Source organism: Mastigoproctus giganteus, chromosome 11 (assembly GCF_048544385.1).
Source record: "Mastigoproctus giganteus isolate SK-2022 chromosome 11, ASM4854438v1, whole genome shotgun sequence".
Lineage (NCBI taxonomy): Eukaryota > Metazoa > Arthropoda > Arachnida > Uropygi > Thelyphonidae > Mastigoproctus > Mastigoproctus giganteus.
Genome location: NC_143585.1, coordinates 22104066 through 22129016, shown reverse-complemented (window position 1 = coordinate 22129016; position 24951 = coordinate 22104066). Strand labels below are relative to the sequence as shown.

Below are 24951 nucleotides of genomic sequence, written 5' to 3'. Positions count from 1 at the left end.
AAGAGGAACCTTGCGGGACTCCTCTCAAAAGATAAACACTTGTCAGGAACTTTTTGTTTCAAGCGAATCTTAAGTAATATGGCCCCAATAAGGAATCCTTCTTGGACTCCAAGAATGGGTGAAATGAGTCACCCATCACAGAAATTTGCATGTTTTTGGGAGATCAGTGCGGCTAATTGTGGTTAAGGTGGACAACCAATGGTGTAGAACAGGTCAAACCACCTCCTCCCAACAGAACTGTAATGGATTACGCAAGATGGATGTTCCTGGTGAGCGAAGGGTTCAGCGCATTGTACGGGCTCAACAGCAGGTCACTGTGCGATAATCGACATCAATATGGGGAATGCAAGAACAATATTCAACATGATGATGCGCCACACACCTCAGACGTACAGGGTTCCACAGTAGACGACCCAAGAGACGCCCTCTCCTTACCGCTGATCATCATCGACAACAAATGCTATGGTATTAACAACGCGTTGATTGGACACTGGAGGATGGGTAGGGTACAAATACCTGATAGCGTCCGTCGGTGTGTGTGTGCGTGGCTCAAGCAACGCGAGTGCACGAACCCATTATGCATGGTGCCGACTCTCTGGGCAGGTATCGGTGGTTGCTTAATATGGGGCATGTTTTGCTGGCAAGAACTAAGACCCCTGTGCGTATGGACAAATGTTTCACTGGTGAGGTCTTAATGATTTAGATGGAAAGAACTCTGGTTATGCGACCTCCAGAATCACCTTAGGAGACCATGTGCTCCATGCCATGTTGAAACAGGATCTTCCAAAATGATAATGCGCTGTATCATCGGGCCCGCACTGTGCACAAGTGATTCGAGGAATACAGTGAAGATATCACTCATCTTAATTCGCCCGACCTCAATCCAATTGAACAGCTGTGGGATGTTTTGTAATGGAGACACATCAAGTATCAATATCCATCGGATAGTGATACTTGATGGGTTACCAATTGATTATATTGAGGAATGCAATATGAAGGGTATAACTGAAGCTTGATGGACAATCAAGAACACTTAATGAGTTACCAATGTCCATCAAGTGAATATAGCTTCAGTTATACCCTTCTTATTGCATTCCCCAATATACCTTCTTATTGATTTTTCTCCTTGTATCAAAATTAAGATAATTCGGTTGTTGGGATGTAGTTGAACATAAGTTCACACTGTTTACAGTACTTTAGTAAAATCCTCATGTTTGAGTACTTTTGTGAGATGCACCAGGTAGGAGATTTCCAATTTCAAAGTTTGATCGTCCATAGTCTGTTCTTGCTGTCCGTATAATTTTTTAGAGCACGGTTTATAAATAGTGTAAATAATTATACACTTATATTTTTAAAAAGAGGTTAAAAATTTAATGGGGAGATTAATCACCCACAGGAATCTTCCACTACTGCAGAGAAATTACACGATCTTGAGATAACAAAGTTTATTTCCTTCCACCTTAAGGCGCCAGTTTTAAGTGAGGACTCCTTGGTAATACCCCAAAGGGATAACGTTTTGTTATCTTCCCATTTCTGAATTTCCAGGTGTGTAACATTTGCGTATCGTGTTTAAGAAAGTCATCCAGATGTTCCCTGAAGGGTGGAGTGATCCTAAACATATTACAAGGGCAAAGGAGAAGGGGCATTTAGTCCGAGCGATGACAGTATTAAAGTTTCTTGGAAGAGACAGACATAGGGCAGGTGATGAGATGTCTCGAGACGCAAACAAAGCTATTCAAACCGTCTGCGCTTTCTCCTTCTCTCACTCCTATTTGTCTGGTGCGTATCCTGTTTTCTCTTTCTTATTCTGTCTCTCAATTGCCTCCCCCCTTCTGAAATTTTATTTTTCTAATTAGTCTGTGTATACATCTTCCTTGAAAAATACACATTCTTTCACTCTTTGTTTTTCTTCCACATTTGAAAGGTCTCTCTTCAACTGACCCGTATGATGACCACACCAAAACGAAAAAGTCTAAAAATATAATTATTGACCTAATTAATTAATTAACTTCGATTAATTAAAAACTTTAGTACAATACTACATAAAAAATCAACATTTTACAATGCGGAAATACACACTGTCCAAAAAATTAGAATCCTTTATTCAGTATCTAATAGGATGGATTCCATAAAGCGTGTAAGGGAGTTTGGCTTCAGATTTGACCATTCTTCCATCAGGACATTGGCTTCAGATTTGACCATTCTTCCATCAGGATATTTATTAGTTGCTCTACTGTTGTTGGTAAAAACTACGAAGTCGAAATGTCTTTACCAATGCATCGTTGAATTGGCGCATTATAGCCTCAGACACCAATGCGCCACGCCATAAAATCCCAAAACAACCAACATATCTCTCATATTCTCAAGTGGATTCAGGTCAGGATATTTTGGAAATATCGGAAATGTTTCCTCGAACTATTCGGACACAATTTTTGACCGATGGACAGCTGCATTGTCGTCTTGATAGAATCCATCGCAATCCGGTTAAAGATGAAACACTACAGGACGAAGTTCGATCGATATACGACAGAAAGATATTTATTGGAGGTAATGACCCTCAAACAGTATGACAGGACCCAATCCATATCAACAGAATACGCCCTATACTATGATAATTCCTCCAGCACCTTGAGTGGGTGACACTTTTACCTTTCCACCGGTGCAAAAATCTATAAATTGAGACCTATCACACGATATCATCTTTTTTCCACTGTTCCAGAGTACAGTTTTGGCGTTGGTGGCACCTTTCCAGTCGAATCTTTCGATTTTTTGCCTAAAAGGAATTTCAGTCATTGCTCTGCAAACTGGGCATTCTATTCTAACATAGAATTCGCTATAAATTCATGGTGTCTTGTTCTTGGAGTACCTAGAAACGGCGACCTTCTTGGTACTCCAAGTTTTTGCCGCGTTTCTTTCTTTTAGACTTGCATTCTCCTTTTGTCTTCCACTCATTGTATACGTTTGAGATGGCTGCTTTCGATAATTGGATGATTTCGTTCATAAAATAAGACAGCTCACATGTCTTTCCCATGATCAGATCTACTAAGATGCCTTAAGAAAGCTCATAGTATTTATCTGATACCAAGGAACTTGTGATCATAGCTTGTGTCAACTTACGTTTGCTGCCATTGAATGTATTAAGGGAGCAATCTTGCACTCCGGTGAATGATCACATTTGTCTTTATGAATCAATGCAAAAAGGGTGACATTTCTCTCTTTTGTTGCTGTCTTCTTCAGTAAACTTCGTAACTTAGCGAAGCTTACTGAATAAGGTGAATAAATTACAGTCATGTGGTCAGTCATGCAGTGCCTGCGTGAGTAGTGACCATATTCCCTTCTGGCTGCTAGTTTGTATGACTGTGGCCATTGACTGAATACCCTGGACGCTGTCTGCTTCGATACACGGTTAAATGCGCTGTTCATAACGATGTCCCCACTTCACAAGTGTCGATTATACACTACGTTGACAAAAGTTACCGCCAACTGCTCATTTCAAAGAACCTTTTTTTGATAACGTGTAGCTCAGAGAACTTCATATCTGCCCGTATCGTAACTCCCGGATCCCTTTCTTCCTCTACTGTTTTTAATACGACTCCACCAATTGTATAAGATATTCTGGGGTTGCTGTTCCCCAAGTTCATTTTGACTTTTCATTTTGCTGCGTTAAAACATAGCTGGTATCTCTGACCATTATTGAAGCCTGTTCAAGTCATCCCGAAGGCATTGATATTTAACGCTACTTGGCACTGAACATTAACGACTCTCCCAGTTTCATGTCGTTTGCAAATTGTGCCATCACGACCTTCACTCCTTCGTCGATATTAAAGACTATCAGAAACAACAGTGGTCCAAAAACCGATCCTTTGGGGACCTCACTTCTGACGTTACACCGATCTGTAGAATATCCATTCATCACAAACCTCTGTATGCAGCAATTCATCTTAGAATCTTTCCAGTAATCCCATGTTTCCAGCTTATACAATTACCTGTCACGAGGGACTAAGTCAAATGCCTTGCTGAAATCCAAATAACCTATGTCCAAATTATTCCTTATATCGAACTCATGAGTAACTGTGTCAAAATAGTTTACCAGGTTAGTTAAACATGCTTTTCCCTTAACAAAACCATGTTGTGTGTTCTCCAGAATGCCATTTCTATCTAAATATCCCTGGAGTGCACTCTTGATCATTGCCTCTAAGATTTTTCCCTACTACTGAAGTCAAACCAACCGATCTGTAGTTACAGACTTCACTCTTGCAACCGCCTTTATGTATTAGCAATACGGTGGCACTTCTCCAATAAAAAAAAGGGAATCCCCTGAATCCAAAGTTGCTCCCATAATTAACCTCAATGGTTCAATGCAAACTCCCTGGCCGCCTCAAGTTACAACTATTATATTTTGATTTTTTGTTTATTTAAAACTGTTTTGTTTTTGTTTTAAAAACAAACTTTAATAATAATTATAATAGTTTTATTTGTAGTAATAATAGCCTTAAAATAATAATATAATTCAATAATAGTCTTATAACAGTTTTATTTGTTTAAAAAAAACGATTTTAAAACTTTTTTTAAAAAACAAAGTTGTATATAAACTTTAACAATAATTATAATAGTTTTGTTTGTTTACAAAAAAAAAAAACAAAAAACAAAAGTTATTTTAAGTTACAATTATTATAAATTTGATTTTTTGTTTATATAAAACTTTGTTTTGTTTTTATTTGAAAACAGAAAATTTAAAAACAAATTTTAATAATAATTACGATAGTTTTATTTGTAATAATAATAGTTTTGTTTGTTCAAAAAAAACTATTATAAGTTATTTTAAGTTATAAATATCATGATTTGGATTTTTAGTTTATTTAAAAGTTTTGTTTTTGTTTTAAAAAATAAAACTGTAAACAAACGTTAATAATAATTATAATAGTCTTATAATAGTTTTGTTTATTTAAAAAAACGAACAAAAGTACAATAAGTTATTTTAAGTTGGATTTTTGTTTGCTTATAACTTTCTTTTGTTTTGTTTCAAAAAAACAAAATAAACAAACTATAATAATACTTAAAATTGTTTTATTTGTAATAATAATAGTCTTATAATAGTAATGTAATTTAAAACTAGCCTTGTAGTAGTTTTGTTTGTTTTAAAAAAAAATAAACAAAAGCATTATAAGTTATTTTCAGGTATAATTATTGCTACAAAAACTATTATAAGTTGGATTTTTTGTTTATTTAAAACTTTGTTTCGCTTTCATTTAAAAAAAGTTATAAACAAACTATAATAATAATTATAATACTTTTATTTTAATAATAATATTCTTATACTAGTTTTGTTTGCTTTCAAAAACAAACAAGAGTATTATAAGTTATTTAATTTATAAATATTGCAACAAAAACGATTATAAGTTGCAATTATTTCAAGCTAGATGTTTTGTTTATTTAAAACTTTGTTTTGTTTTTATTTTAAAATACAAAGTTTGAACAAACTTTAATAATTATTATATTAGTCTTATAGTAGTTTTGTTTGCTTTCAAACACAAACAAAACTATTATAAGTTATAATTATTGTTATAATAACTTACAATTATGAGTTATTTTAAATTATAATTATTGCTACAAAACTATTATAAGTTATAATTATTACAAGTTGGATTTTTTGTTTATTCAAAACTTTATTTTGTTTTTATTTTAAAACAAAGTTTTAAACAAACTTTAATAATTATTATATCAGTTTATTTCTATTAATAATAGTCTTATAGTAGTTTTGTTTTCTTTCAAAAACAAACAAAAGTATTATAAGTTATAATTATTGTTATAATAACTTATAGTTATGAGTTATTTTAACTTATAATTATTGCTACAAAACTATTATAAGTTATAATTATTACAAGTTGGATTTTTTGTTTATTTAAAACTTTGTTTTATTTTTATTTTAAAACAAAGTTTTAAACTTTAATAATTATTACAAAAGTTTTATTTGTAATAATAATAATAGTGTTATAATTGTTTTGTTTGTTCAAAAAAATAAACAAAACTATTATAAGTTATTTTAAGTTATAAGTATTAAAAGTTGTGTTTTTGTTTATTTAACACTTTGTTTTGTTTTTCTTAAAAATGTTGCAAAACAAATTTAGTAACAGTTATAATATTTTTGTTATTTGTAAAAATAATAGTCTTAAATAGTGTTTGTTTTAAAAACAAACAAAATGTCTAAAATTAAAACAAAACTATCAAAAACTATTTAAAATTTTAAACTTTTTGTCTATTATATGTTGAGTTCTGCTGAAATCCCTTGAAGGATTTAGAATTCATGGTTAATTAATAAGAAAGAAGAAAACATGATTTAGAAAAACAGCATGCATTAGAATACCATCATGATCATTTTTACCCAGAGTCAGGATTTTCTTTTGTTAATGGGATAAAGAATTGCTTCACTTAAAGAGAAAGAAGAAAAAATAGACTGATTGCATGCCAAAGAGACAAGACTATTTTCATTATTATTGCTTGTTTACACCGTAAATGTCAAGGTTTCACGTGCCGTAAGTAAAACAAAACAAGAAAAGACTTTTGTTGACGTCAATCAGCTGCGTTTCGAATTATCATCAATTGTGGTGATTAGCGATTCAGGACTTGTATTTAGATTCACCTGCATTTAAATCTTGTTTAACTAATAAATATTAATACCTAATTATTAATGTCGTTATTAGTATCAGTATAACTAAATAAAAATAAAACATAACAAAAATAGAGGAGGAAAAGCAACAATTTTTATGCTCGAAACCAAGATAATTTCCTTTCTGCGCCTTCACCACTCGTCTATTCATTTCCCAATTAGTGCATGGCCATAACATCCAGTGTTTCAGCTAAGACATACGGTATCCATGAAAATATCTATTCAGTGGGAGTTGTCACATGTGAACGGACGGACGGATATGATGAAGATAAGCAAGCGCATTACGCGTATATATGATAACGTGCCAAAAAATGAATAATATAAATAAGAAATAAATTATAAAAAATAAAAAGAAAATTATAAGGGATTCAACGGTCCTAGAAGTTAGCAGCTTTTAGAAAGTAGGGGAATTTTTAAAAAACTAATTAAATGTTAATTATACTTCAATAAGTTGAATTATTTATGGACAACTTCCAGGAACTTTGGAAAGAATAGTCAAGGTCGTAGTCATTATGCAAAAGCTGTCTAGACTGATCAGAGGAGATCCCTTAACTACCCAGACTGCATCTCGCGGATTAGTAAACAAATAGTGGCGAATGAGGGGACGTATTCCAAGAAAGTAAATTAAGGAAGCGCAAAAGTAAAATTGAAAAGCTGTTCTCCACACCTTGGAGTTCCAGATTTGTGGGATTCCCTGACTGGCCACGATTAATCACCAAGCGAATAACAGAAGCCCAGATAATCGAGGGTCGTCTCTATCAGTACAATGAAATGACGTCATCGCAATGGAACACGTGGCCAATTGTGTCACCTTCCAGCAGAGGGACTGTACGCCAAAGTTGGTGGGTGAAATATGCGAACTCTACCACCGACTGTATTTACTGTACGAATTCTCTGGGAATTGCGGAGAGGTCATGTGACCTGCATTGTGATAGGGGTGGTCAAGACAAGTTTCATTTTGAATGTACAGAGAGAGAAAAAGAGTGCCTTCGCAGCTTGTTTTAGGGACAGACGAAAGTGCATTCACTCTCCGAGCTATCATCGTCTCTTAAAAGAGCCTGAGCACAGACATGAACGCCAATGCCAGACGCTGCACAGACAGAGACCGAAGTTCGGCCACTGGTGGTCTTTCTGGGAATAGTTTGTTTACGCCTTCAAAGCATCGCACCTGTCATAGCAAACGGCGTTCCTTGTCAGTCACGAGCTTGTCGGCAAGACCTCAGTCCACGTTCGATATAACTGTTCTGCTTGGAACGTGTGAATTGGGAAAGTGACCTTGGCACTCGCAGTGGCTTCGAACTCGATGCGATTTTAAGGATTATAGACTGTGGTGGGAGGAAAGAGCGCGGGCTTCTTTATAAATAAGACGCACTCTTGACGTTGATTGATGCATCGTAGCAAGCGATGGAAGATTTGGGTAATCGGAGATGAGGTGAAAAATCTTCCTGCTGTCTATACTTGTTTTCGCTTTCTCTCACTGTCTCTGTCTACCTTGACACTTCATCTGTTCTAGAATTCTCTCCCCTGAATTTAACACGAACATCTCGACATCACAATCATCGAAGTATCCATCATTTGTATCAGCATCTACACTCATTAGACAAAAATTTAGAAATCTTTATTCAATATCTAGTAGGGCAACCTTTTGACCGATTTATAGCCGCACATGACGCGGCGTGGATTGCATTAGGCATCTCAAGGAGTCCAGCTCCAGATTTGATCATTCTTCTCCCATAATATTCGTCAGCTGCTGCTGTACTGTGGTTTCATCAATGATCGTTTTCCACTGTTACAAGTCCAACTTGCGGTTGATGGCACGACTGCAACCGGAACCTTCCTTTTTAGGCTTCACACTCACACGACGATTCAATTCATCCAAGATCCCAGAGGTTTTCCATAGGACTAAGGTCAGAGGTGGTCTGGACTGGCTAGTCCAACTTTTCAACACTCATGTCTTAAACTAGTCCATCACAACGCGAGCAGTGTGATATGGAGTGTTTTTTGCTGATATATTGTACAGGCTTTCCAGCATTATTGTCCAGGACGTGTAGACAAACCTCAGCATTCAGTTAGCATCCAAAACAACCAATAGTCTCAGGCCAAACCATGAAAAACAGTCCCAGACCATTGATGACGTCACCAATCATCAACTTAGGGATCTTCAGTGCCCTTGAAATATCACGTACTGACCGATTGCTTATCTGGCATCCTATTATCATTCTGCGCTGGATGCCTGTTAACCCTGTCGATTGCGGTCTCTTGCATTCAAAATGCTACTGTCTCGGTCTATCTATTTGTCTATATATTTAGTTTTCCTTCTCTATCCATCTTTCCTTCTTTCTCTCTATATCCTCAAAGCTCTGCTACACAAATGGAATATTCTTGACATGTTGCCAGCAGGTGAGTAACTAACATGGGTGAGCAATAAATGTGTGCATCTAGTGTTTTTTCTCTCTTTCTCTCAATCAATACTTTTATGTTTCTCTCTCTCTCTCTCTCTCTCTCTCTCTCTCTCTCTCTCTCTCTCGAGAAATGGCGAAGAGTGTGCGTTGCATCTTCATTGAGAGGGAGAGTGCTTGTTGTCAACCAGATGGCAGCAAGCGTTCTCTAGCACCCATTCAAAGTTCTCACTCCACCTATTGACTTCCTCCACCGAATTCAAGCATCTACCTAAAGCTTCCTTTGGAACAAAACTAACTGGACTTCCTGCTCTAAACTCTGCCAGCGGCTCACTCGCGGGACACAGGAGTTGGTCTCTCTTGATGACAAAATAACTTCCTACCGGATCACCTTTCTTCTAAAGACGCTGCGAAAGAAACACATATTCTGCCACTACCGATAAACTATTAGTAACAGTCAATAGAGGACTAATTCTATCAACAATATTAAGAATGAACATGGCGCCAGCACCATCCAATCTACCCTCATTCTATAGAGACGCATTGCACTGCTGGAAGAAGCTTAACCTTCACCACACCCTTCTAGAAACTTCAATTCCCACAATAGTTTTAGAACCGCTCTTCTACAATAAAAGGATAACAGATCCTGCAACTGATGATCATCTCCTCTTTTCCACGTGGAACTGGGCAGGAATAAAGACCATAGGCGACCTCCTAACACCAAGCCTTGAATGGAAAAGATCAGAAGACTTTCCCATTAAAACCATAAATGCAAAGCAGCAATAGAGACGTCTAAAATTAGCGATTGCACCAGTTCTTCCAGACATCACTACAGCAAAAGGGATTGAAAATATCACTCGATCCTCACCTGCAACCTTCGTCATCACTTCTCCTGCACGCTCCAAAAAGGTCTATCAGCTGATCATGTCACGCCATATAACCACGATTTTCCCGTCATCCACTTGTCAAGGTCTTCCTGCACCCTTCTCCAAAAGCCACCATCTAACTTTCAGTGGAAACCTCCCGTACAGGACTAAATGTTCCAAATCGGACACTGACTTCCAGTGTAGACTGTGGCACATCCTTCCAACCCCACTCAAACTACAAATCTTCTGCGCCACTCCAGGTACCCTGGAAAACACGTGCCCAGTGAACGACAAACTGATCGAGTACGCATTGGATGCTGCAAGGCTCGCCTGCAACCACACCTACACTCGGGAGGACTAGTGGTATCTGCTTCACTCTAAACAGCCAACACACACCACTTGCAACATCTTATTCATTGTCACAAAGGCCATCATCAACAACTTCTACTTGAAGCATACAAGATGCGGTGACGACTTCCTCCTGTCAATACATCAGCGTAACCTCAAGTGGAGCCTAAGGTGGAAGTTGCAGAGCAGACTTCTATTCGAATACCACCATAAAAGACACGAAACTCTTGATTATCTTAACAGTGGCGGTCACCTCTTCACCATCACCGAGGAGTCCATCACCTTCAACATTCAATATGAGACTGATCCAATGCCAAGAAACTGTCTTCTTAATACCTGGAGTTGAAATGTTTATTTTTTTTTTATTTCTAAAATTTTCTTTATGTATTTTTTTTCTCATTTTTACATAGAATTTAAATAGATTTTGCTGAAATTTTTAAATAAATAAATAAATATTTATTATCCTTTCTTTCTCTCTCTCTATTTATGTATCTATTTGTCTATATATTTATTATTCCTTCTCTCACTCTGTAATTGATAATCAGTTTTATTTGTAATAGTGGATTTAATTGTCAATCTAATTTTAATCTTCTCTCTCTCTCATTTCAGAGTTCATCACTTCATTATCATTTCAAATGTGATACTCCACTATTTTCTTAAACAATATTCTTTTTATTAAAAAAAAAAGTGAAAGAAAAAAGGAAAAGAAAGGTGAGCTGTGTTACAGGAGCTTCGAGTATTCGACTGATTTATAAATTGCGCAACTTGGTAGGTCCCCCCCCCAAAAAATAGGAAATATGATCCATGAATAAATTTTTCTTTTTGCTCCTCCTAACCAGATCATGTTCTCATAAATCAACCAATCACATCTACTCTTCAACCACAGCCAAAACAGCGTCTGTGACCAGGTTGGTCCTACCACAGAAGACTCTTAATTGGACATCCGTTGAGATTTCTACACCTGTCACCATCAAAAAGTAATTAAGAACCGGACAAATTAATTATTCGAATCCAACCCACCCGGTTACCATGACAACGAGATGTGTAACGTTACACTCCACACACGGGCAAGTCTTCGGAGAATATTTCAGGTAATCCTCCTCCTAGGGACGCGGTCTCGTGTCTTGCGTGAGCTCATCGAACCGTGTTTGCTCGCAACCGTGAAGTCATAAATGGTTTCCCTAAAAGGCAGACGAGATTATGCGCACGTGGACGAAAAGAAAGTAGAAACCAAACGCCAGGAGAAATGAAAGGAATAAATGACCTTCGTATTTTTCCATGATGCATTGCTAACTGTGCACTGGAAGTGTTTGTTTTTGTTGGAGTGTTGACGAAATTGATTAATGGACAACACCCCCTTCCCACTCCTGTTCGTGGGGGGGGGGAAGAGTAGCACTGTTTACGTCTGCTTTTTCAACATAAATCTGTGATCGTTTGGGATGATTTTTGAATTTATTCGTAAATAATAATAATATAATACGATAATATGTTTAATTCTTTTAAAATTTATGGTTTATAAATAAATAAAAAATAATAATACTGTAAACAATAAACAGAGAGAACGTAGTGTAATACCTAGGCAACTCGTGGTAACAGTTGCAATATACCCTGCACTTTGGTCAAAGAAGCAGAAGACTTTGACCAAAAGTCTTTTGGTCAAAGAAGCAGAAGACTTTTTTTTTTTTTTTTTTTTTTTTTTGTAGTTTCACACAAAATATTTTGATCTTTAAAATATACACTGATTGGGCACTTTATTAGGAGCACGTACCTAATAGACAGCAAAATATGGTGCTCATTTGGATTGAAAATTTGGTGAGTGGGCAGGACACTGCATTACTCTGAATTGACATGACAATTATAAAAATCTCTAACGAGGAACTAAATGATTTTGTTATAACTGAAATGAAAGTTGATGAGAAATTGTTGAAGATGGACATAAAAAAGGCATCTGGGGTGGAAGGAATCTATCCAATTATATTAAGTGAGGCAGCTAAGGAAGTAAGTGTGGAGCAGTGTGGCATTAAGAGCAAGTTGCTACAATGGATAAAAGGATAGTTCAGTGGGAGAAGGCAGAGAGTGGTAATCAATGGACACTGCTCTTTATGGACTAATATTTTAGTGGAGTTCTTCAGGATTCAGTGCTGGCTATTGTTGTTTTCTGTATTTATCAATGATACTGATGAAGGTATATCAAGCTTAATGTCCAAGTTTGCAGATGATACAAAGGTTGGCAGGGTGGTTAATGACAGTATGCTACTGCAACAGGATTTAGAAAAGCTGTGCAGATGGGCTGAGAAGTGGCAACTGAAGTTTACCATTGACAAATGCAAAGTACCGCATATGGGAAGCAGTAACCACAAAGTAACGTACCAACTGCATGGTACTACACTCAGCCCAACTGCCCAGCTTAAATTCTACAAATTGCAGGGTCTCGAGACTTGGCACCTGCGGAATATCTGATTGAGGTGTTTAAATCCTTGAATGGATTGAGTAAACTGAATATGCTTCCACTTGCTGAGACTACACCATGAGGGGGCATAAATTCAAGTTGAGGAAGGATGGAAGTAAAACTTAAAAATAAAATAAACCTATAACACCCCTACAAATTATTGATATGGCAATCAAGAGTGATCCCTCTTTGGAGCTCAAGAAGTGGCTTACACTGAAGTCTTCTTTTCTGAACACTTCTGTGCCTATAAATATGTGCATACGATCAAGTGCAGGGTGCAGTCAATGCCACGCGCTGTCTGAGTAATGAGCATTGGTTGTCTGATCGAAGAACAAAGGATGAGATTTAATCTGCACGTGTGCTCGGTGGGAGCAGAAACAAGAGAATTGAAGTAGACAAACGCTCTTGGTAACGTCATTATATCTTCCCAAGATGCACCGCGCACCCCACGTTCCAAATTGTTTTCTTCTGACTCTACCTGAAATTAATTAATAACTAATTATTCAACGCTATTTATAGAATATAGGAATCCAACATCTGCTTTAATTTGTTATTTATACACTACGCTATCAAAAGTTATGAACCACCAATAATTCATTAAAGATAATCTAATCGTGACTGAATTTGCCTTTGGAAGTACAGTAATGTCTACTTCAACGAATGATAAAAGAATTAAATTGTTAAATGCCAACCTGATTGAACACCTTCATCCTAAAGGTGTTTAATCGGGTTATGGTCGGAATGGCTCTGGACAGATCAAAAGTTTGTACGCTTATTTCATCAAACTAGCTTACTCTAGGCTGTGCAGTATGATATGGTGCATTGTCATACTGAAAGAGAAAAGAAGGATTCCTATACCATTATCATGGTGCAGAAAGAAGAATTATTCAATGAGGAACGACAGAATCTCCACACCGCTCTCCTCAGCATTCTCCATTTGGAGTTTTTTTTTTGGTGAGCACTCCAGCTATGACTGATTTAGTATTTTGCTGCAAAAGCATGAACAGATTGATTGTTAATATGGCATCCTACACTTCGTTGGAGTGGCTAAGTTCAACGTTTCGACCATCTACCATAATTCGTTCATCAGTTTACTTCCAGAGTGGACAAGTTGCTTTTTTTGTGCCTATTCTCGAAACATGGATGGCAGGTGGAGTTATTGTTTCAGGTGTCCAGAAACTTTTGTTAATATGGCGTATTTGTTGATGGCATTGAAGATGGCATAACAGGGCTGTGCCCTTGTGGGTAGCACAGTTGGTAGAATATCGCAGTTCTCCCCACACCGCGTGGAAAAGATTTGAGTTCGCAGGTTACTTGAGGAATTGTTATAGGCCTTTTTCACAAAATGGCTGAGTTAGTCTGTTTCAGGCGAGGATAGCGTGGTTTTTTCATCCCGGAAACTCGAGGTTTTCATCCAGCGGACAGAAAATCGACCACACAACGCACGCAAACCCCGATTGTCGACTTCAGATGGTGTAAGCTATCAGAAAAATAAATGTACAACCCGACAAGCCAGCAATGGGACATCCGAAATTTATACTCCTCTCGCAATCAACCAGCTCCTCGTGGATAGCACAGTTGGTGGAATCACCGTTCTCCCCACACCGGGTGGAATGATGTGAGTTCGAGTCCCGTCGATAAAGTGAGGAATTTTTATGGGTCTTTTTCAAAACGTAGCTAAGTTAGTCTGTCTCAGGTGAGGTTAGCATAAGGGTAGCTCCCGGGATATCCGGTTTTTCATCCAGAGAAACAAAAAAAAATTGACCTGATGCTCTTAAAACCTTACTACAACAACAGCGGTGATCGTATATTTTTTTAGAGGTAGGAATCTTGCTGGACAAAGCTTATAAAGAAGGGCCAGACAAATAACGGGTGGAAGCCAGGTGCATTTTTTTTTCGTGGCTAAATAAGCTTCTTTGCTAATTAGAAGAATTCACTTAAGAGGCCAGCTTAACTTTTGTCAAGGCCTTTTGTATTGGCCTTTAAATGCAAAAAAAAAAAAAAAAGAAAAAAGAAGAAGATAATAAAACATCAATCAACCGAAATTGATTTAATTTAACAATTATTTAAATTATTATGAAAATATTAAAATCGATAAAAATTTCAAAATTTATTTTGTAAGATTGGGCAACATCGACACCTTCCATTAATAATAGAGACGATCATTGAATTGGAATCATTAATGAATTTCCGTTGCACCTGTAAATTTGGAGGAAAAGAAGGAATTTAGCCTTCAGTTCCCGGGCTTAGACTTCCACGCGCTGCATAGCCTCGGGTGGGAACTGTGCATTAGACCAAAATAGGGGTGAAGTGAAGATAAAAGCAAATATTTTTCCCACGCTTTTTTAAAAAAATAAATAAATAAAAAATACACCGATAAATAATATTTGTACAGTTGGGACAAAACACATTTCTAGATCTGACGCACGCGTTAAACTCTTTGAATTGGTCGTCTGCTGTCTCTGACACAAGTTTAAAGTGTAAGAAAGAGGAAGGCCAATACGTCACCACTCTTGGAAGGTACGAGTTCTTTTTTTGTTAAACCTGCTGTAGTCTCATTCGGATGGCGCAAGATGCATATTTTTCCACCTATCTTTTTACTTTATAAAAAAATTGTCTATGACGTCACAGGCGCTCAATCTGAAGTTTGGCTCGTGTGGGCTCTGACTATGACTCGCTCAAAGTAGAACGGCGTCTCAATTATGATAAATAATCAATATATGACTAAATATTTGCAGGCGCCTTGATTTCCTAACTGTAAATTGTATATTTACAGTTAGAAAACCAAAATGTTGATTTCCTGAGTGTAAATTTCAGATTTACAGTAAGGAAAACAAAAATGTTGATTTCAGAACTGTAAATTTCAGATTTAGGAAACCAAAAATGTTGATTTCTCAACTGTAAATTTCAGATTTACAGTTAGGCAACCGAAAATGTTGATTTCCTGAGTGTAAATTTCAGATTTACAATAAGGAAACCAAAAATGTCAATTTCCAAACTGTAAATTTCAGATTTAGGAAACCAAAAATGTTGATTTCCCAACTGTAAATTGTATATTTACAGTCGATTTGGTAACAGTAAATTTCATCCAGGTGTCATCTCTCTTTCTATTCTCTTTTATTTATTCATTTCTCTATCTGCCCTTCACTATATTTTATTTATCACTCTATCTTTGTTTTATTTATCACTTTCTTTCTTTTATTTGTCAGCCTCTTATCTATGAACTTTTTTATCTCTCTGTCTTTTACTTTTGCCCTTATATTTATCAATCTTTCTTTTTTTCTCTTTCACTTTCTTTCTTTTCCTTTCTCTCTTATTTATAAATCTCTTTTTTTGCTCATTATTTCTCACATAATATCTATCTTTTTCTCTTTCTTTCCTCCCTATCTAAAAAAAAAAAAAAAATACATTTTTTGTTTATACTCCGGGACGACCACACAGTCAGAAGAGTTCACAAGAAAGGGAGAATACACGAAACAGCACCGTATTTAATAGTCATCGGGCTTGATTCCCGGTCACTCAAGGCGTGTTTATCAATGCACTCTCGCGTCTGACCTCTGGCTACGGTAACTCTTTCTTTTATTTATCAGTCGCTCTCTCTTTTATTATCAGTTTTTCTTTTCCTTTTTTCTCTTTCACTTATAAATCATTTTTATTTCTTTCTCCTATTTAGAAATCTCTCTTATTTTCTCATTCTTTCTGTCTAATTTTGGTCAAATCTTTTTCTCCCTCTTTTCTCATTCTCTCTCTCTCTCTCGTTTTCTTTCAATTACTTATCAATCTTTGTTTCTTTCTCTCTTATTTATATTCATTTATACTTTTTCATTCATGAATTTCTCTATCGCTCTTTCACTATCTTTTTATTTATCACTCTTTCTTGCAGTTACTTATCAATCTTTCAATTATCTTACTTATTAATCCTTCGTTTTATTTCACTCTCTTATTTAGAAATCATTTTTCTCATTCTTTCTCTCACAATATCTCTATCGTTTTCCCTCTCTTCTGTCTTTCATTCACGAATCCTTCTCCCTCTTTCTCTTATACTTACGAATTTCTCTATCTATCACTTTAACTTACTCTCTTTTATTTATCTCTCTGCTTATCAATCTCTCTCACTCTAACTTTGTTTTATTTATATCTTTCTTTCACTTTCTTTCTTTTATCTATCAATCTTTTTCTGTCTGTCTGTCTGTCCGTCTCTCTCGCAATCTTGATCTCTACTTTCTCATTTATCAAATTTTCATTCTTAACTTTTCACGCGTTGTTGCTCTTCCATAAAGTGCATCTGTGGTTTCCCTGTGTACAAGCACAAGTGAATATCATTTTGCTATCTTAGTTTCGGTGCACTACGCCATTAATTCCCCCCATCCATCCCCCTTTCATTCTTCCTTTTTCACTCTTTGTTTAACATGAAATCCACGTCCGTGGGCGAGTTCATTCATAAGGGTAGATCAACTAGGATTACAATTACTCCCCGGACACTTCTTGGAGAACCATTTCGAGACCAACCATGACCACAACAACCAACCGCCGTAGGTGTGGCCTAATTTGGCAGCAGACACCGGAAACTGCGCTTTTGTTTTGCTAGTTTATTGTTGACACGTGTCCGTGTGTTCCCCCCTCCTTCTCCCTTTCCCCCATTCCGCTGGCATATGCTTAAAGGAGCCTTTCAGAGTTCACTGCAATCTTTCTCCTGCTAGAAATGCGTCTAGACACCATTTTTAATGGATTGCAAAACAAACGCGTCAGATGAACAAGATAAATGATACTTATTTGTTGTTAAATAATGATGGGCCCTTGGGGAAACCAAAGATCCCCCATCTTGTAGTAACTTCCGCTTTCTACGCATAGCGGGTACACTGACAAACGAACATTCCAACCCCTTTTCTCGCGATAAACAATATTTAAATGAGGATTGGCAGACTTACATTAAGTTTTATCCTTTGGTTCTATTGCCTCTTCAGACAGCCCACTTGTGTAAACAACAACAGGTGTATGACGTCATCTTCCGAAGATACTAAGGGGGTCTGAAAAAAGAACGCAATTATTACAAAATCTAAACAAAAAATTCCAATTTATATACTGTACATACAAAATAAAACTCAATCTGCAGACACGATATACCTCACGGCCTTAACTGCCTAATCTGGTTGTTGTCAGTTTTTCTATCCCTCTTTTTCCTTCCCCCCCACCCATATTTTATTCCGTATTTTTAGGCCTGCATAACACGCAGGTCAGCAAATGAAATTAAATTTTAAAACAATCAGTTTTCAAAATATTTTCACTGCAGACGAAAGTGATTTTTCTTTTTTAAAATTTTCAATACGCGTATCAGTACATTTCATTTACGTCATAGGCAACAATCGGCTCACATTGCGTATCTTAGCAACAAACCATTAAATATCTGTTGGCATAATTCAGGATGATGTCGATTGGTAGATTTCATCTTCTGCATTTTCATGATTGTTTTTTTCTGTCGGCTGCTGAAGGTTAAGTTTTTGAATAAGTGAAATCAAGAGATTATAGTGGAGGATAAAAAATTCTTGTCCATCTTTAAAAGGATAAAAAAAAAACTGAAGAACTATTCACATAACAGAATGCCGCGTTCAAATGAAAACAAATGATTTTTGGAATTACGAAAGTGCGCATGCCTTGCTTGGATGACCTTGTATCCTTAGCGACACGTGCTTTCGTTTAAGGCGGAGAGCACCAAACTACAGGAAACAAGATATTTAGTTGTTTTGGAGTATGCGGGTCCCTTTCTTAAAATTTTTTTTTGTGTATATTTGAATTTAATTTAATGTTGTCCATCTTTAAAAGGAAAGATGGACAATACATCATTTATCTTCTGAAACTTTAATTCATGAATCCAGAAAGCACGCGTACTTTCATAAGTGATCCCCAAAATCATTTCTTTTTATTTCAATACAGTGCCCTCGTGGTAGCGCAGTTGTTGAATCGCGGTCTTCCCCAGACTGGGTTCAAAAGACCTGAGTTCGAGTCACTGTCGATGAAGTGAGGAATTTTCATGGGCCTTTTTCACAACGTGGCAGAGTTAGTCGGTCTCAGGTGAGAGTAGCATGGTTTTTTTCTCTCCTGGAAACTCGGGTTTTTCATCCAGCAAACAGAAAATCGACCACAGAGCACGTGCGATTTACAGTAATCTCTATTAACTAATAGAACAAAAATAATGTCTACCTAATTAATCAAATTAATGTTGTCATTCATTTAGAAAGGTCTGGAATCGAACTCTGTGCGAAGGGGACCCGAAATGTGCGAGCACGGTTGTACGGACAGAATGCAGAAGACATCACGTAGTAGTGGAAACGAGATCAATTGAACCACTTCAAATTTCTCGTCTGCTTTAGTTGCTATAGCAACTAAGTATGTCTGAGCAATGAGCCAGCATGAGAACTATGAAATCAAAGATTAAGTTTTCATTTGCGTGTGGTGTGCCTGTTGGTTATAAACGAGTTTTTCAAAAAATAAAGTAAAATTTTGTTTTTTAATTTTCTTTTTAAAAATCAAATTTTAAAATCGGAAACAACGCATCAGCAACAGCATTGAAACGGTGATGAGAGTGTAACTGATAACATACAATAAGAACATAGGATTCTTTCCATAATTTTGTCTTCTGGAGGTTGATGGTCGACTTGAACACACCCAGTGATCACTGAATATGACCACCTCATCCATAATGGACTCGTTCCATAGTTCGCAGTATAAAAACCCGAACCGTTTTGTACGTTAGAGCAGTGGTAATTGGCATCTGGTAGTGCGAGTCATCTGGGACACGTTATTAGCTGGGACAAGTCATTAGCTGTAATAATGATAAATGGCTGGAAGACAAGAGAAGAATAAATTTTGGATGGATAGCATTCAGGAAATATAGTCACAAACTGAAGAGCAATATCCCAGTTTGTCTCAAATCATGAACCGATGTATGCTCCCCACCATGACTTATGGAAGTGAAACTTGGGCACTCACCAAAAAGAATGGAAGAGAAGAGAAGAATGGAACGAATTATATTAGGAATCAGACTGGTGGATAAGAAGAGACACATGGGTTATGCAGCAAACACAAGTAAAGGACATTCTTATCAAAACTAAAGAACTGAAATGGATTTGGGCAAGACACATAGCTCGAAGGTATAATGACAGATGGACTCAGAAAATAACAGAATGGTACCCAAGAGGAGCTAGATGAAAATCTGGAAGATAACAATGGAGATGGACAGATGAATTCACGAGTTCGTGGGTAGTAAATGGAAACTGGAAAATTGCTGGAGAGGCCTTCATCCTGCACATCCTGCAGTGGATTGAAAATGACTGATAATGATGCGTGCAAGTTAAAGTGATGAAGTGCAGTTATGGAACATAATAAAGATATCACAGAGTTTCAGAAGGGGTGAGTGTGAGAGCTCGTGTGGCGGGTGCTTCCATATCGGAAATGGCATGTCTTGTCGGTTGTGTCTTGGCATGTCTTGTCAGAAATGACATGTCTTAAGGCGTACAAAGAATGGTGTTGAACGACTCAAACTATCAACTGCCGAGAAAACTATAAAGTATTATGCAAAGTGGGTGTTCATGGTGAGCGAAGAGTGCAGCGTGCTCTAAGGGATGGATCGATGGCAGGTCATTGTGCTGCAGTTGACGTCACAATACAATGTGGGAATGCAAGGATAATGTCCCAAATGACGATGCGCAATACATTCAAAATTAAGGTGTCCACAGAAGAGAACCCAAGAGACACCCTCTCCTCACCGCTGATCATCTTTGACGGCCAGTGCTGTGGTATCCACAACACACTGGTGTGCTGGTCGAATAAGGCTAAATATCTGGTGCAACACGTCGACGGATGCCTTCGTGCGTGGCGTAAGCAACACGAGTCCATTGGGGGTTGTGTTGTAGTAGGGTTTCAGGGGCATCGGCGACTAAGGCCATATTGCTTCCTGTATATTGTCTGTAAACTGCAATGTTCTCAAGTCGATTTTTTGTTTGCTGGACGAAAAACCAGGGTTTCCAGGGGAAAAAAACCATGCACCCTCGCCTGAGACCGACTAACTCAGCCACGTTGTGAAAAAGACTCATAAAAATTTCTATCGTTATCAACGGGATTCGAACTCAGGTCTTTTCCACCCGGTGTGGGGAGGACGGCGATCCTACTAACTGTGCTACCTACGAAGGCACGAGTCCATGTACCCATCGTGCATGGTGCACACCATCCAGGTAGGTGACAGTGGTTACTAAATAAGGACATGTTTTTCTGAACGAAAACTCCTGGTGCATATGGACCAAAGTTGCACTGGTGAGATCTATCGGCAGCTCTTAGGAGTCAATGAGTCAATGTACACCCTGTCATGTTTCATTTTTTCTGGAAGAGAAACGGGATCTTCCAAGAGGACAATGCACCGTGTTATCAGGTAAGCACTGTGTACAAGTGATTCAAGGAATACAGTGAAGATATCACCCACCTTGATTGGCCTCCAAATTTTCCTGACTACAACCCATTTGAACACCTGTGGGATGTTTAGGAACAGGAAATGAAGCGTATGGACACGCAACCTTCGTTTGTTTCAAACGAAGGTTGCGTGTCCATACGAAGGATGGCTGCAGATCCCTTGGGACGTCTGTGGTGGAGTCAATGCCTAGGAGAGCAGCAGCTCTTATCCGTGTGGATGGCGGCCCACCTACCCATCTCTAACAATATGAAAGATGTAGGTCATAATTCAGTGATCATGTTTATGATTCAGATTTTGTTTATTCTTTACAAATGGAGGCACAAGCAGGGGTAACCCCAGGATATCAAAAAAGAAAGCAGTGTTCCGGAAAAACAATAGACTTTAATCAACAAATAGCAGTAAAAAGGGCATATGATCAGTGGCGTAGCCAGGATTTTTTGCGAGAAGGTACATTCACAAAAAAAGGCGCTATTTGCTTTCTAAAAAAGCGCCACAATACCAGATTCCGGCGTCAGGGGGTACAATGTACCTGCTGGCACTACCCTGGCTATGCCGCTGCATATGACTGAGATCATAGGGGACAATCGTCCCTTTAGCCCCCTACTTGGAGTCATCTATCTCCACAGTGCTGAACTTCCTCGTTTTCTGTATCTTCATTGAAACTGATGGATCTAGTTCACTTCATATACCAGGTTTGAAAAGCCCATGATGCAACAAAGCAGCCTGCGTAACTTCCCTACACACCCTCGCGGATATCACAGTGGTTATGATCATCGTCCTTCCAAATTGGGTGGAAAAGGCAGTTCAAATCCCGTTAATGACGTGAGGAATTTTTTTGCCTTTTTCGCAAAGTGTGCGAGTTATTCTGATTCATTCGAGGATAAGATGGTTTTCTCCCGGAAACTCGAGATTTTCATCCAGCAAAACAACAAATAGGATAAAGGATACAAGCATTTGTGTTTCGAATACGAATTATAGATCTCATTTATTTAAATTGTCCCAATCTTGAAATTGTTAAGCATTGCATGATTCAAATATTTAAAATGTTGCTCATTCCAATGTGAATAGAATATTCATCAATTTTGATGAATATTCTATTGATCAAAATTGATGGGGACACCTTTTATTTCTCATAAAATGCTTTCATAAAAATACCATTCATTTTCTATGTTTTTTTCTATGTTGCAAACAAAGAATTTATACTGTGATTGCAAAGAAACTCCACCAGAAAATAGAAAATTAATTTTAGATTTAACCTTTCTTAGCAAATTGAATATTGGCACATTGATTCACCCTACCTGCTGAGTAACGTTAATTGCTTTCAGTCCAAGAATATTTCGAAAACAATCCACTCCACGTTATTTCATATTTTTTCCCTTCTACAATCACAGAATGTCAATAGTTTGAATGGGATGGCAATGGTTTAAATTAGTGCCAGGGTAACTAAGACCTTGAATTGAATGAATCCAATTTTTTCTATCGGATAATGAGTGGGAGGTCCACTCAGTCTAGGAGCTTTTCCAACACGTATGAATTAAAGTTAAAGGGCAATTTTGACTTGCAGTTATTAGTATGATTTTCCTCGTGGGTATCATAGTTGGTATAATCACCGTCCTCTCCAAATCGGGTGGAAAAGACTTGAATTCGAATGCTGTCGATGACCTGAGGAAATTTTATGGTCCTTTTTCACAACGTAGCTGGGTTAGTCGGTCTCAGGAGAGAGAGTAGCATGGTTTTTCCTCCCAGAACTAGGGTTCTGTGTCCAGAAAACAGAAAATCGACCTCAGAACACAATTTACAGACAATATACACGCTGCAATATGGCCTTAATCGGTGATACTCCTAAACCATATATCAAAAATTCGGGTTTTTCAATGAGTAAACAGCAACTCTACAAAAGAACACACGTAATTTACAAACATTATATATGCCGCAATATGGCCTAAGTTGCTGACGCTTAAAACCTAACAACAACCAACCAACCAACTAGCAGGATTACTTTTCTAAAAATAATTCTCATTCAAGATTCAGGACATATATTCGAGTGCAGGTTCACTCTTGATTTGCACGACCAAGAGTGTGTAGCATTTAGGTTTCGCAACTGAAAAATATTGAACAAACATAAAGGGCGGTAGTAGCCATAATTATCCTCAATACCTTTACATCTCAAGAGAAATGCATCAGCAGATAAAATATTAAACAAAAAAAAAAAGCTAGGTGTGACGTGTACTTGACATTCCAACATTGCTTTTCAATGTGAAGAACAAGTTTCAAACCACTTTTTAAAATCTTAATTCGACGTTTATTTTTGTTTGAAAGCCAACGTAACTAAAGATTTTTTGTTAACCTTTCTTCAATAGTTAATAATAACTGTCCAGGGTTTGAATTTTCAATGTACAGCCTTAGAAGCGAAAGAAATAAGTAACACCCCCTAGAAAAAAAAAAAAAAACAAGGTCATCGTAAGAGGTTACCTTCAAGCAAGCATGCATCCTTGAAGAGGGATTTGGTCTAATACCATCTAGGACAAGGTCTCACAATCTTTTATTTAATGCCTTCTAGTTTTAAACAACTGTCAGGTTTTAAAGATTAAATAATGTTTGGCCCACAGTCTAATGAAATATTCGGCTTTACTTATCTAAGTATCATTTTAATCTTAGTAAAGATTTAAATTCCTGTTCAAGACTTTTTTCCCACTGACCTTGTGATATTTTTGGCTTAGAATGTCCTAGAGCAATTCAAATCTGCATTATATCACTTGATATATTCATCATTACCAGTGTGATAGATTACCGTATCACAGGTGGCCCTACTAGATATTGAATAAAGGTTTAACATTTTTTTGGTCAGTGAATGTAGAACACGATACATGAGAAACAAAGTACTGTAAACTTGAAGAAATAGTTTTTGTCACCGTTGTGGACGGACTTTAGATATGCTGTTGATCTTCAGCAATCACCAGACATGCGAAACACTTCTGGAGATTGTTGAAGACCATACACCTTAGGCAACTGCATGAGCATCGTTATATTAATCAATATAATCCCTTGGTTGGGATTAGATTATCAATTGTCAATGTGAATATCGAGATCACTTTTGTCCGACCTGCCCTGGGCCTTCAAAGAAGCCAAGCACTCAAATCAAATTGGTACGGGTGTGTGGCTTCTTGAGACTGTGTAAATCTCACGAAGCTGATCAACGGTTTCTCAGAGGTTCCTGATGCTTCCAAAATTATATTGAACTAAAATAAAATAAATACTTGACAATTTATCATCAGCGCTGTTGCCACCACGTTTGATTGGTGTTGACGATGGACCTCAATCTCTCTGTATTCGTGAGGTGAGTTTGTGAAGGAATGTTGAAAGTTTAAGACAAATACAAAATAAGAAATGAGTTGAAGTCGAAGTGTTCTTTGAAAGTTGAACAAAGGTGAAGCAGCTCTTTATTTAACATAACCCAGAATTGAATTTTAAAAACATTGATCTTAACTAAGTTCTTCCATCCGATTGGATAATGAAATAGAAATCATGACGAAGGAACTACTAGCATATATTCCAGTACATTTGGAATCAGGTTCATTAAAGAGGAAAGTAGAATGAGTTGAAACTAAATACATCAAAACACCATATAAAGAACTGCGGATAGGATTTCCAGTCAGTGGGAGAAAGTCATTGTGGGATAAGATAAACAGTAGTAATGATTGACTCAATGCACTTGGTTGAAAAGTGGAAAGACAAAGTATCTTCCATCACATTCAGTGAGA

At 37.2% G+C, this 24951-nt stretch overlaps 1 protein-coding gene across 1 annotated transcript in view; it reads right to left on the bottom strand.

Moving 5' to 3' along the window:
* Nucleotides 1-24951, bottom strand: part of LOC150077771 (solute carrier organic anion transporter family member 74D-like) — a 146775-nt gene that overhangs the window by 31859 nt on the left and 89965 nt on the right. Inside the window, exon 3 of the mRNA XM_090385174.1 lies at nucleotides 17658-17756. The gene's annotated coding sequence lies outside the window, so the exon portion shown is untranslated. The remainder of the gene's footprint in view (nucleotides 1-17657; nucleotides 17757-24951) is intronic.